Below are 16,295 nucleotides of genomic sequence, written 5' to 3' on the forward strand. Positions count from 1 at the left end.
TGAGCCCTGGGGGCTCGAATGGGAATGGGGAATCGTTCCCGGAAATGGGATTTACTGGGTTCTCCAAGGTTGGAATGACCCGGTAAGTTCCTATTTCGGGAACCTGGAGCCGGAATGCGGTAAGGGGGTAGCCATGGGGCTAATAGCACCATGGCTACCTCCAACCTCGTAATGACCCCGAATGTCACAAGATGTACGGTGAACTTTGCCACAGGGATGCTGGATGTGCGGCTGATTTGATAACCCACAAGCCCACCTGCCTGCATCGTCAGACTTGATGGTAGGATTCTATTAGTAATATCCACTGAAACCACCTTTGTCTTGAAGAAATTGAACAGAAAGTTTTCAGACCTCTTTAACAGCACTGCACTTATGCTGGGAACAACAGAGAATCGGTATTAACCAATGTACTTCAGTTTGCTGCCCTCCCTCGTTCTCTCTTTTTCCTGGGGAGGGCTCGGCTCATTTTTTTGTTGAAATGTGGACCCCTTCATCGGTCCAAAACTCCAACTGTTGACGATATATATATCCTCTGGGATTATCTAGTTATTTCTCTCTGACGGGGACAGCCTCAAACAGACCACTTACTGTATATATTTAGTAGACACATGTCACTGTTAGATTAAACTACACTCTAAAACATAGTGTATATTCCTAACATTGTCTTTCATATTTGTATGTTTTCGTTCTGATTTTGTGACTTGTGTGATATTGTTTTTTTTTCATTGCAATTCTTATGTCAATGTTCTGTTCATGGAATTCGTGCTCCTTCACGGTTGTTTAGGGCAGCAAATGTGTGCCCAAGCTGTTTGATTGACCAATTGATGTGTCTCTTTATTGGTTATTACATTGCATTTTAATTTACACATTTTTTATTTTGTTTGCATTATCCAAAATGCTTCCTTTTTATTAAAAATAAATCATACTTGACACCTATCTACACATATTACTGTGTGTTTTGTTGGGCCTGTCCAGGGCTAGTACTTATATCCATAAATATATTGGAAATATTCCTTTAAACACACTAAAATCACACCAGGCTTTTGCTTTCAGGCATAAGTATTTTTCCTTTTCAGTGTGTAAAAATGACCAATGCTGTTCCTATCCAGTTTACATTGAAAATGTTTGCCAGATCCGGGCAAGCAAATAACTCTGTTTTAGCAGATATGCAGCATCCTCGCTATTCCCTGAAAAGTTCACCCTCTCTCTGTTAAATATTCGGGATGATGATCACATAATTTGTATGTGATACTCATATTTGATAATCACTCAACATCTGAGGCAGCCTGCGGCTGCCCCACTTTCCTCTGCCTGACCAGGAGGATGAGCCAAGCGAGCATCACCCCACCTTCATGAGGTAAGACCTTTGGGCTGTTTTGTGTTACTTTGGTCCACATAATATCTGCAATTGGCTGCTGCCAGTAATGGCACAGGAGAGCCTTGAGAGCCAGCCTAAATGGTTTTTGGATTAGCTCAGAATCCAACTTAGGGCCAACCCAGGGTCCACGACTAAAGCCCCTGTCTGGCATGTTTGCCCGTGACTGCAGGGCCATGCTGCGCTGCACTCTGCTTTTCCGGCTTGCACCATTATCAGCTGGCCTTTCCGATGTTATCTGAAGCTATTCACCGCTGCAGCCGCTGGCTCAGAAGCATAATCAGTTATATGTTCTTCTTGATGAAGGACAGCTTTTGTGTAACTTGTTAGGCTTTCACGTCTGTCCTAGTAAGCCAAGTTGTATGCATTAATCTACCAACTGTTTTCACTGCTAGGCCTTTTTTACCCTCACGGTGAAATTCAAATCTGGGCATTTTAATGCATTGGCTCTGTCTAAATGTTAGGCCCGTTTTACCCACACCGTGAAATTCACATCCGAGCACTTTAATTCACTGGCTGTGTTTAAATGTTAGGCCTTTTTTGCCCTCACGGTGAAACTCAAATCTGGGCATTTTAATGTATTGGCAGTGTTTAAATGTTAGGCCCTTTTTACCCACACCGGGAAATTCAAATCCGGGCACTTTAATTCACTGGCTGTGTTTAAATGTTAGGCCTTTTTTGCCCTCACTATGAAATTCAAATCTGGGCATTTTGATCAACTGGCCATGTTTAAATGTTAGCCTTTTTTACCCTCACTGTGAAATTCAAATCTGGGTGTCTTGATCTACGGGTTCATGTTTTGACCTCTGGTGCCTCTCTGCTGTTTTTTGTAAACTAGATCTCTCCCCCCTAACACTTGACCTACTGTTTATTTGATTCCTCTTTGCCAGACTGGCTGCTAGACCGCCTGGTGGGTTTCCTTGTGCATTGTGCAGTCCCCCTGTCTCTTCTCCCCTCTGCACACATGGTGCACTCCAACCCTCCAAACCAGGATTGCCCATTTCTGACACCTCCGTCAATGCTTTGCAAACTTTCACTGACATCAAATTCACTGCCCCGTCTCCTGACTTATGGGCTCCCCATATGATCTCTTTTCTATCCCCTTTTTCTTCCTTGCCATTAATGGTGGAACCATGTTCCATGTGTTAAAATCGTGGCAAAAATGACTGTTGTTACAAAATATCGCAGCAAAAAGGCTGTGGTTTTGCCGCTGCAATCCATGTAAAGGATGAGGGGGACACCACCGCAACCCCCGGACCCATTATGCCATTTAAGGGGAGCGGGGGCACACCTTTACTGGCTCAGACCAGGGCATTTTTGCTGTGATTTTTTATATAGGCAACTTTTTTACCACAATTTTATAACTGCATACCATGGAACCAGTTGGGAAGTTCTCTTGGCACACTTCCCATCATCTAGGTGCATTATTGAAGTTTACCAGAACTGCAATATCATGGCCCAGGGCTCTCAGGCCAACCTCCTACTTCTTGACATGCGGCTTCCATCTCTCAATGACTCCCCCCCTTCTCATACCACTTCTCTGTCTGCCACCCCTCTGGCCTCTATGCCCCCACCAATGGGTGAACCTCGTCCCTGTAACCCGCCTTGGAAGATCTTTATAGGTGGCAACCAGCTTCACCCAGCCACCCTCAATACTCGCTCTGTTGTCAAATACTCCTCTGACATTTGTGACCTCTTTTAAGACTTTGACCTTGACATCCTCGCTTTCACTGAGATGTGGTTCAGTGCCAGCTATGTCACTGCATTTGACGGTGTCTTTCCAAAGGGCAACTAGATCTTCTAAAAGCTCAGGTCTAACCGATCTCGTGGCGGAGTGGCCCATGTCTTCCCTGAATGGGTCCCTGCTTCCATCATACCAACACAATTCTACTCTTCCTTTGACTGTGTTGTCTGAAAGCATTGCTGATGCGGGCACTTTACTCTTCTGCAACATCTGTGACTCTTTTTCCCTCACCATTTTTCCCTCTCGTCCAAACCACTCAGCTGTGACCACCTTAGATGTGCTCATCTCAGCTGATATCTCCATCTCTAACATTCTCACTACTCCTCTCGCCTAGTTCGACCATGCTCTCCTCTCCTCTCATCTGGAGCTCCTGGGCCCCCTGGCTAAGCCTATGCCTGCACTGCTAGCCTCCTTCTACATCATTCGACCGATGAAGCATGTGTCAGTAGCTGCTTTTGCCAACTCCTTCACTCCCCACATTCCTGCTTTTGGCTCTCACACTGACTTAGCCCTTGCTAACCTTCACCTCTACATCTCCAACACCCTTGACTTCCTTTCCCTTGCCATGAGGATCCGCATGAATCCTGCTCCAAGTGCAATATTTGGTATGCTTTTGACATAGCCTCGCTGAAACACAAGTGCAAACTCACAGAACAGCAGTGTCTGGTTTATAGCATATTCACTGACAAACTGGCCTGTCGCCTGCTCCAAAGGCAAAACAGACACTCCATCCACTGTAAGAAACTGGCCGATATACAGGCCTGCAACTCTGGGTCCACAAACAACTTTTCAAAATCAGCAAGGAACTCGCCAAACCCACTGCAGTCCCACATCTGCTCTCCCTTTCCAGGCCCTCTACACGGCTTTGGCCTCCCATTTCACAACCAAAACTCAGGACATCCTGTCCTCTCTCTACTCCACTCCTCTCGCTGCTTCGCCTGCACGCAGGCCTCCTCTGCCCCCAATCTAAACGTTGTGAATGGAGGATAGTACAGGGGCAATGCGCTGTTCTTGGATGCATGGCCATGCAGAGCAATAGAGGTTTGAATCCTGGATCCACGCTTAGAAACCAAACTCATATACGGTATTAGGCATGTTATAAAAAAACAATAAAATAAAATAAATACATCTTTCCTTCCTCCTTTTCACCCATTGAACCAGATGAGGTCACCAAAACAGTCTGATCTATGAAAGTCTGCTCCAAACAGGCGCTTCCCTGTTCCTCTCAAACTATCAAGGACAACATTGCCGTTCTAGCTGCCACCTTGGGTGATTTCTGCAACCACTCTTTTGCCACTAGCTACTCGCTTCACCCCTCAAGCACTCCCTTGTGCACTCTCTCCTAAAAAAGACATCTATGGAACCTTCCTGCCTGGCTGACTACTACGCTATCTCTACTACCCCATATCTCCACTACCCCCTTCTTCGGCAAACTCCTGGAGAAGTTGGTCATCTCATAAATAGTCCATCACATTGAATCTGTTGGCTGTCTTCACAACCACCAGTTCATGACCACCAGTCTAGCTTCAGAGCAGCCAGAGGCATGGAAACTGCTGTTATGAACACCCGAGATTACTAGCTGTCAAACCTCCATTGCAATTCTCCTTCCATTCCCATCCTCCTAGAACTGGCCTCTGTCTTTGACATGGTCAATCATTCCACCCTCATAAATCGACTTCATGATACCCTGGCCATCGCAATGAGACACTGGGTTGGTCCTCTTTCCTTTCCAATCGGCCCTACCAAGTGACACTGGGAACTTTTCTCTCCTCTACCTCACTCTCTACTTGGGACGTCCCCTCAGAGCTCTATCCTCTCGCTGTCACTCTTCAACATTTACCTTGCCCCTCGTGTCCACCTGATTCCACCTCCTTCTCTCCACCTGTCTAGTATTATGCTGATGACACACAGATCTCCTTTAAGCATCCCTCCTCTTCGTCCTCTCCTTCCTCTCTCATTCCCGAGGCATGGTGTACTGCTAACAATCTTTGCCTTAACGTGAGTAAGGCTGAGATCCTTCTCATTGGGACTCCTGGTGCCTCCTTCCCTCCTATTTTCTGGCACCCTCACAGGGCCCACTCCCCTCATCCTGTGAGGCTAAAAAACCAGGTGTCATCTTCGACTTCTGTCTCTCCTTCGCACCTCATGTCTCTGAACTTGCCAAGAAGGCCCACTTTCAGTGTCACCTGCTCAGAGGCATTCTCCCTTTCCTCACCTTCCACCAGAAACTCAATGTCTCTAGAGCTCTGGTTCTCTCCAGGCTGGATAACTGGAACAGCCTCTTCCATAATTTGCCACTTGCCTCCCATCACCCTCTTCAACTAATCCAGAATAGTACCACAAGACTTATACTTTGGCTCAAGCACAGGGACTGCATCTCTCCAGTGGTTGCATGGATCAAATGCAAGACCATCTGCATCATCACCAAGGCTTTCTGGGCCTGGGACCTCACTACATCCACCTCTCCATCCCTAAATATCTCCCTCCTAGAGCCCTTTGGTCATCTAGTTCCAACTCTCTGTAGATCAGACATTTCCCCAAGCAGAGTGAGGGGGAGATCTCTTTCTTCGGCAGGAGCCTCCCTCTGGAATGGCCTCCCTGCCCCTCTCCAACTTCAGATGGATCTCTTCAAGTTCCAGAAGCTTCTCAAGACCTTCCTTTTCCCCTCCTCCTTGACTCCCCCTCCCTTTGCTAGTCTCCACTTGCCCCTGTGAATGGTTGCCCGTGTCCCTTATGAGTCTTACAGGGGCCAGGCCCTCCTTCAACCAGTCCCCTCCCCACATCCCTTTACCAGCACTTGCCATTGGGCACCCTTCCCTGACTAGCCTACTGGGTCTGGTCCACCCCCATTCTCGTACAAGTTGAAACCCATCCCTTCCTACCTGGGCACTTTGTCATCCTTGGCTCCCCTTAACACTTGCCCAACCCCTGGTGCCCCCTTCCATTCTGTACTTCTCTCTATTTCCCTCCCCCTATACCATACCATCACCCTGATCAGCAGCCTCCCCCTGAACTTCTTGATACTGCACTTGCACAATCCATATGTCACAAGGCCTAGTAGGACCATTATTGTTGATTTTCTCCCGTGTACACCCACCCACTTTTTGTCTTGCGGTGCCTGGAAAAACTTTTGACTGTATAGGCATCATACACATATTCAATAAATAAATAAATAGATACTCACAGAGATATTTATTGTTTTGATATGCCAAATAACCAATTTGTGCTGGAGGTAAGCAGGAACAGGACCCATCCAACACCCCAAATATGGACTATATTTTGATCACTGTCAGTTGCCCAGGAAATACGCAGCTTCCCTGGGCTACTGCATGCAGTTTGTGTGGATCCAGGAAGTGAGAGGGACTGCCTGATCCTGCTCCACATCTGTGGTGCTGGGAAGTCTGGAGTGTATGCATGTGTGGAACCCTCTAGCCATTTGAATGGTGCAGATCCTTACCATTGATGGACTTGGACTTCCAGCCAGCATTTTTGGCAAGATTTGGACTCCTGCAGTCATTTCAGGAGATCAGTGTTGGAGCCAAGTATCCTGTGTAGAAGAGCAGATGAATGATGATCCATGGACAACTCCCGAAGATGCCTGGCAACCCTTCCTGAATTTGGCCTGGTGAAGCCCTGCTGCCCTACCTTATCTGACAAGGCCCTCTTTGGTGTTTCCACCCTTGGCTGGTGGGACCAAACAGCCTCAATGTCTTCTCGGGATTCGGCCATCCTGAGCCCTTGGAATCGTCCCTGGACCTCATAGTTGACTGATCAACTCTCCAGTGTGATACCTCAACAGAAGCATTGCCATACCACATTCAGAAATTAGGTGTTTGCCAACTTGTGTCACAAGTCACATTCCTGCCAAGTTTCAGCTTCCCAGCGTCAACCGATCCTGTGCAAGAAGGACTTCTTTGACCAAAACTGGAGAGATGCCTACTGTCACCTGTGTTCATTGATTTACACTGCAACTATATATCCTCCATTTGTTAGGGTGTCCTGAAGAGGCCTGCATTGGTGCCTGCTGCATGTCCTCATCATAAAGGGTTGCATTTGGCTCTTGGACCCAATCGAAATCCGTCATACACCAGCAGCTCCTAGGCATCTTCTTCTGGATCCAATGTCAGGAAAACATACCTCCAGCAACTCCCGGTCAACCTGCCTATTCACTTGGGAAAATCAGTTTCAATGGGTGAGTACTCGCAATACATTCAGTCTCCCCTATAATAAACGTTAGAATGAAACTTTGGTTTATTCCATTCCATCACTTTTCGAATGTTTGTTCAAAAAGATAGGAACATAGGTGACTTACCTATGATATTGTTGAGAAGGCTTCTGGAACATTTTTCACCACAACAAGGACCTTTCCTACCTTGCTCTCCATGTCCCGAGAAGAGGGTTTTGTGACTTTTGGGCACAAGGCCCCATTCAACATAATACGTTGAGGTATTGGTCTTGTGAACTGGTTTTGCTTACTACATCATTACTTAGCTTCTTTGAGTTGTTTTAGTGAATTGCATGCATTTCTACAAACCTAAGGTAACTGTATATATGTTTGAGAACTGAGTGTTGTCTGATAATATGACCTGCTTGATTCATTTTTCTAGTTGGTGTTGGACCTATAATAAATTGATTATTTGTGTTTATCTGTCTAAGTGGAATTATTGTGTGCATCACAGTGCAGGTTCATTGGGGACCCCTGACCATGCTCACTCCTGAGTCTACGCCTTGACCATCTCCATGCTTACCTTGATTGGCTAACCTCTTAGTGTTTCCCTGTTCACTTTAGTTAGGGTGGCTTCCTGAAATCGGTCCACCATGACAGGTTTTAGAAATCCATCTTAACACTAACACGAATATCACCAAATAAGAGATTCCTCAAATGTAATGCACACCAAGTTTATGCATATGCCATTGAGATATTGCAACTGTTAAAGCAAAGGCTAAAGCTCAATGGCATATGTATAAACTGTTTGTGTATTACATTTGAGGAATCTCTTATTTGGTGATATGATATTGATTTACAGACCCTAGCTAATTCAATAATCAGTCTACATTTTCTTAGACAGGAGTCACTAATGCACTTTATCTAGTATTGATGGTTTACATGTGTGGTTTATCTTTGACTTTTTAGCTACAATTGTTGAATTTGTTTTCTCTTTATGATTGTGTATATATGATTGTGTGTGTTAATTGTGCTAACCGCCTCTTGTTTTTTTTTTAATATTCATTGACAAAAATGTGTTTCATTCATATTATTGTTTCTAAGAGTTTGTCAGGTGTTTCTCCACCTGAATATAGATATACACTATTTTTCTCCAGGATTTTTATATCTGTATATACCGCTGTATATACCGCTATACTGCACTCACAATTGTTTCTTGAAGGACCTAGTATGCCTTATGCCCATTTAAAGGCATCATCCTGGGAGACCTCAACCTAGGCTATAACGATGCCTAAAGCCAACATGCTTGCCACCGCTCTCAGTGATATGACGTTCACTCAGCTCAGCTCTGCCCAAACTCACTCAAAAGGATGTACTTTGGACATGATCATCACAACTAGTGCCAACATCAACATATCCTCCTTTGACCCAGTAACATGGTCCGACCATTTCCTCATCCTCTTTACTCTATCCCTGACGAAAATTCATAAGACCTTGCCAATGCCACTGAATCCTATACGAACCCACAACCCACGCATCCTAAAGCATGAGGACCTTAAACCATCTGTCTTTGCCACACTCAGTACCAATGTATGATCTCAAACACACACTGCACATGACCTTGCCATTGAATACCATGCTTGCCTGCTCCAGGCCCTCGATTTTCATGCACCAATCATAACCAAAATTCCAAAACCACAAAAACCAAACAACACCTGGTTTTCTGAAGAGCTCATCCACCTACGCAGGGAAAATCGATCACTAGAACACCTTTGTAAAAAACATACCTCTCTGGAGAACTGCGTGACACTTGCCTCAGCAGCGTGTTCCTATAAAACAGTGTTTTTTTTTTCCCTGAACCTCTAACAGTTACAATGCCAGAATCACCAATGATAGCTCCAATAGTAGAGAATTCTTTGCAATTCTCAGAGAGCCTGAAACGCCCATCTCCCCTGTCATGGCCACAAGCTCTGACAAAGACTGGTGCACCACATTTTAAAATGGACCCACCCTCGAAAATTAATCTCTACTCACTAAGATCAGTGTTAAAAAGGCCCTGCTCGACAGCAAACGGCCCATGCTTACTCAAAAAACCCCTCCCAGTGAGACCCTTATTCCCATTATCCCCCTTTTCACATTTAGCCGTGGCGCACAAGAGCAAGTAGCCACAACAATGAGAGCACTGTAACCTTCTAATTGCAAGTGGCGACTCCTGCCCAGCCCACATAGTGAAGCTCTGCGCTCCCATGCTTACCCCCATCATTACTGAGTTTGCTAACACTTCTTTTGCTACCTGTATGGTGCCTACCAATATTAAATCATCCTGGGTCACAACTTTATTAAAATCAAACTCCATTGACCTCTCAATCCCCACCAACTACCACCCCATTACCACAGCCCGATTCGTACTTAAAATCATTGACTGACAAGCCTATTCTCAAGTCCTGTAGTTCAGAGCAAAACCATCTGCTAGGCAAAAGGCAATCTGGCTTTCACCAAAGCATAGAACAGAAACGTCCCCACTGGACTTAAAAATACACATGGACTCCATCTGCAACACCGGCAAACTAGCTATCCTCCTCCTATTAAACTTCTCTGTGGCTTTTGACCTTGATGACCACAATATGCTCTGCCACCACCTCAGCCAGGACTCCACTTCTCCCCGGAAGCCACTTGGTTGATCATCTCCTTCCTGAGCAGCCAGACCACATGAGTTTTCAATGGGGAATCAGCAACAGATGCCAACCCTGCCCAGCTTGGTTTACCACAAGGGGCATGTCTATTGCGCACCCTATATAATACTTACACAAAACCCCTTTTCGATCTTCTTTATTGTAGAGAATTCATCTATATTAGCTTTGCAGATGACATGCCATTTCTCATCCCTCTCAAGGGGGACCATAACTCTGACACCATCAAAATCAATTCCATCAACAGCAATATACAAAACTGGATGCCCACTCATAATTTATGCCTTAATGACGAAAAGACAGAGCTCCTCATCATTGGTTCCCCATACCGACTAAGACACCTGGATCCCAACGTTTCCTCCTTCTGTATTGAATGTACCTCTATCCCTGTGCTAAAACAAATAAAAATGCTAGGGGTACCTCTAGATGCAGAACTGACTATGACCTGACACATTAATGCCCTAGCGTCATCCACGTCCTACACAGCTAGACGTATCTCACTGAGTACAAAGTTCTTCTCCCTGAGAAACTGCCTCAAACTTGTGCGGGCGTTGATTCTCACAAAACTCGACTACTGCAATGTTTTCCTCATGGGCACATTATCTGCCAAACTGCCCTAACCCCAACTCTAAAAATAGGCACTTCAATCTGCACTGTAAAACCCTAACTATCGCAGATAGCTGCATTTACAAGGAGGCCCTGCTCTACCTTAACAATTACATCACCAACATTTTCCAGTTAGGGCACTGAGATCCAGTGCCAATATTTAATTGTTCATTCCCTGGTTCAAGAGTAAAAAAAGCAGGTGGTGCTAGCTTCTGCGTTTTGCCATCCATACTCTGGAAAACACTACCTACTCACATCAGAAACAAAGAATCCTTTCCTACATTCAAAAAATGAGTCAAGACCTGGCTGGTTGACAAATATGAATAACATCTCACTTCTGTCTGCTTGCCTTGGCTGATCATTGTATTGTCTTCTCTCCTGCCTATGTAATGTGCAATGCTGTGATACAACCTGGGTCTGGGTGTTTCAAAAATGTAATAAATAAAATAAAGATGCTCATCGGACTTCACACGGATGATCTGACCAATGAATATATCTATCCACAAGAAGGTTTAGGCCAGGATTCGTATTAGCACCCTTACTGTTCAACCTGTATATAAAGTTCCTGCCCAATGAACTAAATCAAATACCATTGCCTATACCTAAAACACATGAAAAAGCATCTGTCTTCTATCACATGCAGAAGACGTAGAGCTAATTTCACGCACATCTAGAGCCCTTCACACACATGTTAACTGTGTACATGGTGTACATGGATGAACTTGTACTAAGGCTTATCACTTTGATATGCCAAATAATGGGCACAATTTGGGTGGTCTCACCATGAACCCAATATATCCATCTGTGTATGATGCAATATAGCAAAGTGCATGCATAACAACAACAAGGATGAACCTCTTACAGCAGGCTTGTTGTTGTACCAATGCCATGTGACCTTTTTGCTATAAAAGGAGAGCTCCCCATACATTATTTTATTAATTCCTGAACTCTAAGAAGAACAAGAAAAATACACTGCTGGACCTCTATTGGGGGTGCATTCATTTCCAAGGTTCACTGTCTTGGAGGTGAAGACAGAATGCATACAGGACAGAGGAATGCTCTGTTCCTTAACCATTACTAGGGCACATTGAGGTGAACTGCTCTTGGACCAGTGGCTTAACTGAAACCAGGAGTCTGTCACTAGAAGTGAAGAAACCCCTGAAGGTGCCAGCTAAGCTCCCTGGAGCAGGAGTGCATTAGAAGGACTTGACTTGTCCCAGAGTCTCTGGAATGGGACTTACAGCAACCTAGAAATCCGAAAATAGCTGGAATCCTGCTTTTGGCCCAGGAGCCACAGTGCTGCTTTTAGTACTCCACGAACATTGAGCTGCTGGCGTGCATCTTTGGGGCATCTCAACAACATCTTGAACCAATGATAATCAGCATAGCCCTGAGTTGAGTGCTGTCTCACAGCTGTGAAAGTCTCTGACTATGCGCATTTTGAACATTGGATCAATCCAACAGAATTGGACTAAACCACTGGAAGGCATCATGTAACTCACCAACTCAACAAATTGGAAGGCTCAGTTCAACCTGAATCAACAGTTTATTTGCATTTGTTGGAACCCATTGACTCGCAATAACTGAAGCACGACATAGTTTCCCGCCAAGCCCCATATTGACACTGTCACAATGGCAACTCACTGATTGATCAACACAAGGTGCCCCATCTCAACACTGGCTCAAATACAAGAGGCCTGGCTCAATGCTATCGAGCACCAAAGAAAAAGAACGAAGGTACTAGGAAGAGGTTCTGATCACAGTGACCTTTGATTCTAATGGATTACTGCCAAACTCGTAATGAGGCCCATAGAAAGTAGCACTTTTGGGACCAAGCATATAAATGTCAAGAAAGGTACTGTGTGTCTGTGTGGATAACTGTCTTGGCTATTATTGAATGACCATCAACAAGAATGTATTGAGGGGATTGGATTTAGCCAGTGTACATTTTACTTCACCATTCAGATTATTGATCAATTTGCAATGAAATGCCCTGAGTAAACAACTCAATATCACTGGAGGGTGATAATCAGAAGAATCTGTAGGTGAATGTTAACTGGGACAGGCAAAGGGGGACTATATGGTCTGGCCTGGCAGGTCTTCCTTACTAGAATGACGAAATTAGTACATCAGTGATAATTCGTCTTGTAAGATTCTGTATCCTAATGCTCTAGGGGCTGACTTTGACAAATAACATGCATAAACAGTAGATTATAGGTTTCTGCAGTTAAATCACTCATTCCGCAGAATGGTAAGCTAGCAACGTCCACCAGAGAAGCCCAGATACAGTTCATACTGAAAGCAGAGGACGGGCACCTCCCAACACCATTTGGTTTTATAGGCGCCTAATTAAAGGAGAGTTCCGGGACTTTTTTTTTATTGTCCCTACGGTTCTGCCATGTGTTTTTAAGCATAACTCGGTAGATCGTAGAAAACTTTCCTATGGACCTTACCCGACTTTTCGTCCATTAACGCACTCGAAATCAGCCGCCATTTTCTGATAATCCTATCATTTCCCCCCATCGCCCTGGCTCACCTGCTTTTGCGGCACTAAATCAAATCCCCCGCCCCTGAGCCTGACATCAGCAGACGCGTACCGCCCATTTCCCAGCGCCAAAGCACGTTTCGTGTCAACAATCGCTGCGCCTCAGCTAATGAAGTGTCGCCATGGAAATGGCAGGACGCCTCTTTCCTCTATAAGTATAAACACACCGTTTCACAACACACAGCAGCAGATTTTCGATTCCATTACTCTCTGTGTGTTACTTTGAGTATTCTGTGACTCGTTTCTGTGCTCTGGTCAGCTACCTTTGTTGATTGTAGCCCGTGTGAACAGATACCAGTACCACCGCTATCAATTATTTTACTTTCTTTACCACACAATGGCTACAATAATGCCGTATATGTACGAGCCCGAGTACACCGAGGAAGAACTACTGGAAAGGCAAGCACGCGAAAACGATGGGGATTCGGACGGCAGTTGGGAGGACCAGTCAACGGATGAAGAGCCTGGACCATGTCGCATGGACGGCGTCTCCACCTGGTGCACGTGCAATCGGTGCGAGCTAATGCCAACTGAGGAGGAGAACTGCTGCTGCCGTGAAAATTCCGGGTGCTTGGCCTACATTTCGGAAGGCGAGCCAAGTCCGCAATGCATCACCGAGCTGCCAGAGTTCAGGGAAGCCTGCCTCTCACGGACAGTGTTGAGGATGATGATGGTGCTTATGCACGAACTTTGCGGCACTGTTCGTCCGCGTAATCCGAGTAACGAGTAAGTATACTCTGGTTGTGATGTCAGTGATGCCACTACTATTTCATGGTCGTCTCATCATTCGAATGCATGTAAATTGGTTCCATGTTGTGCATTTTCTAGATAGAATTTTTTTCAAAGCAGAATGACATTTTTTACCTGAATCGACAGTGATAAGAAAGTTTTGTCATTTTAATACAGTTTGCATCTTTCATTTTCACAGGTGGTACAGGCTGGTGGCCTATCGTTGCTTCACTTGGTGGCTTCACGGGAGGCTCGGACACCGCGTTCGGAGAGTAATACCTGCCTGTGCGGTACTTGCCATTAGACAACATTTCCCCAGCGACAGTGGACAATACCGCGGATTTTCCATGGATGTGCTGCAACCGCAACTTTACAATGTGTAATGTTTATTATTTACGTTTAATTGAAATTAAGATCTAAAATAAAACCCAACATATATTTTAACAATGGTTGTTTTGATTTTTTAAATGAATCTAGTGTGTCTCCATTGAATAGTCTTCCTGTGCCTTGTCTTGTCACACCACATGTCTCCGGCCAGCATCCTCCCTCACGCTGGCCGCCCACCTTCAATCCACATAACCGTTGAACCCATATGCAGCAGACATACATATGTTATTTTGCGGGTTGGCATCAAGCCTCCCGGCCTTGCCTCCTCCCCCAAAAATACTTACCACACCACTTTGTTCAAGCGTTGGCAATAAAAGGAAGGCCGTTGGATTTTATTGACACAAAACATGGTTATAGGTAAATAATCAATATGGTTGATCATAATAAATCATCCTTTTGGGCACCGGGTACAGAGATGACCCCCTCTGGCCCGTGCCGCCTTGCCACCACAGGCCAGCCTGCTGCTGACTAACTGCCTAGGCATCCAGGGTCTCCAGGGTGAACTGCACCCATATATTCTCCTGGGAGGCTGAGGTATTTATAAACTCACCCCCCTGCCTTCCATGTACTAGATCCTTCAGCCTGCCTCTTACATGCAGTTAGATGGCCTCTCCTTGGTGAGGCCCTGCGGCAAACGAGTCTTGTCTGCACGACCACCGCCCCAATCCACCCCCCGCCCTATCAAAGGCAGTTCGCACCGGGGTACTTGCGCTGGCAAGTGGAGCTGTCAGGGAGCGATAAAGGCCAAGAGGTGCCAAAGACCATGTACACTTCAAAGTGGTCTATAGAGCATGGGTTGTTGTTCCCATGTCTACCTCCAGACCCCGTGTCTCCTGCCAAGCATCCCCCCTCACGCTGGATGGCCCCCTGCAATCCACATAAGTGTGTCTCCATTCGCGAGTCTTCCTGTGTCTTGTCTGCACGACCACCGCCCCAATCCACCCCCCCGCCCTATCAAAGGCAGTTCGCACCGGGGTACTTGTGCTGGCAAGTGGAGCTGTCAGGGAGCGATAAAGGCCAAGAGGTGCCAAAGACCATGTACACTTCAAAGTGGTCTATAGAGCATGGGTTGTTGTTCCCATGTCTACCTCCAGACCCCGTGTCTCCTGCCAAGCATCCCCCCTCACGCTGGACGGCCCCCTGCAATCCACATAAGTGTGTCTCCATTCGCGAGTCTTCCTGTGTCTTGTCTGCACGACCACCGCCCCAATCCACCCCCCCGCCCTATCAAAGGCAGTTCGCACCGGGGTACTTGTGCTGGCAAGTGGAGCTGTCAGGGAGCGATAAAGGCCAAGAGGTGCCAAAGACCATGTACACTTCAAAGTGGTCTATAGAGCATGGGTTGTTGTTCCCATGTCTACCTCCAGACCCCGTGTCTCCTGCCAAGCATCCCCCCTCACGCTGGACGGCCCCCTGCAAACCGCATAATGCCACGACATATACACGTCATTCATTCACAAACACACCCCTGTTTCGAATTCTTTATAACCCACTTCATATTTCTAATGAGAACTTCTTTGCACTTTGCTAGTCAACCCGTGAAGGTGCTGGTTATCTGCTCTTCGTCTCTGTGAACTTCCGTGACCACTTCGAGGAAACTCGTCAGTTTGCAACCTGTGAACTGCTCCCTGTTCTACGACAAGAAACTACTCTGATCCCTGCATCTAACTGTTTGCTCGTCAAGGTAAGGCCATGTACCATACTCATTTTGCGTCCAATTTCTTTTCGTTCAAGACAGTACATGCAAGGAACTAGTCACATGTTCTGAGTTTAGTCAAATTATTTTTCTATTTTTTTAAAGTTATTCAAATACTTATCCGCATGTGAATAACGTGTATAGTTCCAAGAACCAAAACATACCTTGCATTGAACCTTTTATGTGTCATTTAATTTTTTAACACATTGATATTCATAGAGAATTGTTGATCTTTACTTTTCAGAACTTTCCACAATGCCTGCCTGTTCCATTGGCGGTTGCCCTTCGAAGACCCATAATAAATCTGAAGGTACTATAATGCATGTTTTCCCTAAGACAATAGATCAGATAAGAGAAT

At 45.6% G+C, this 16,295-nt stretch overlaps 1 protein-coding gene across 1 annotated transcript in view; it reads right to left on the reverse strand.

The window, feature by feature from the left end:
• DGKB (diacylglycerol kinase beta) overlaps positions 1-16,295 on the reverse strand; it is a 3,560,883-nt gene that overhangs the window by 2,347,807 nt on the left and 1,196,781 nt on the right. The window lies entirely within an intron of this gene.

Source organism: Ambystoma mexicanum, chromosome 2q, assembly GCF_040938575.1.
Source record: "Ambystoma mexicanum isolate Mex_15411 chromosome 2q, UKY_AmexF1_1, whole genome shotgun sequence".
NCBI classification, from domain to species: domain Eukaryota; kingdom Metazoa; phylum Chordata; class Amphibia; order Caudata; family Ambystomatidae; genus Ambystoma; species Ambystoma mexicanum.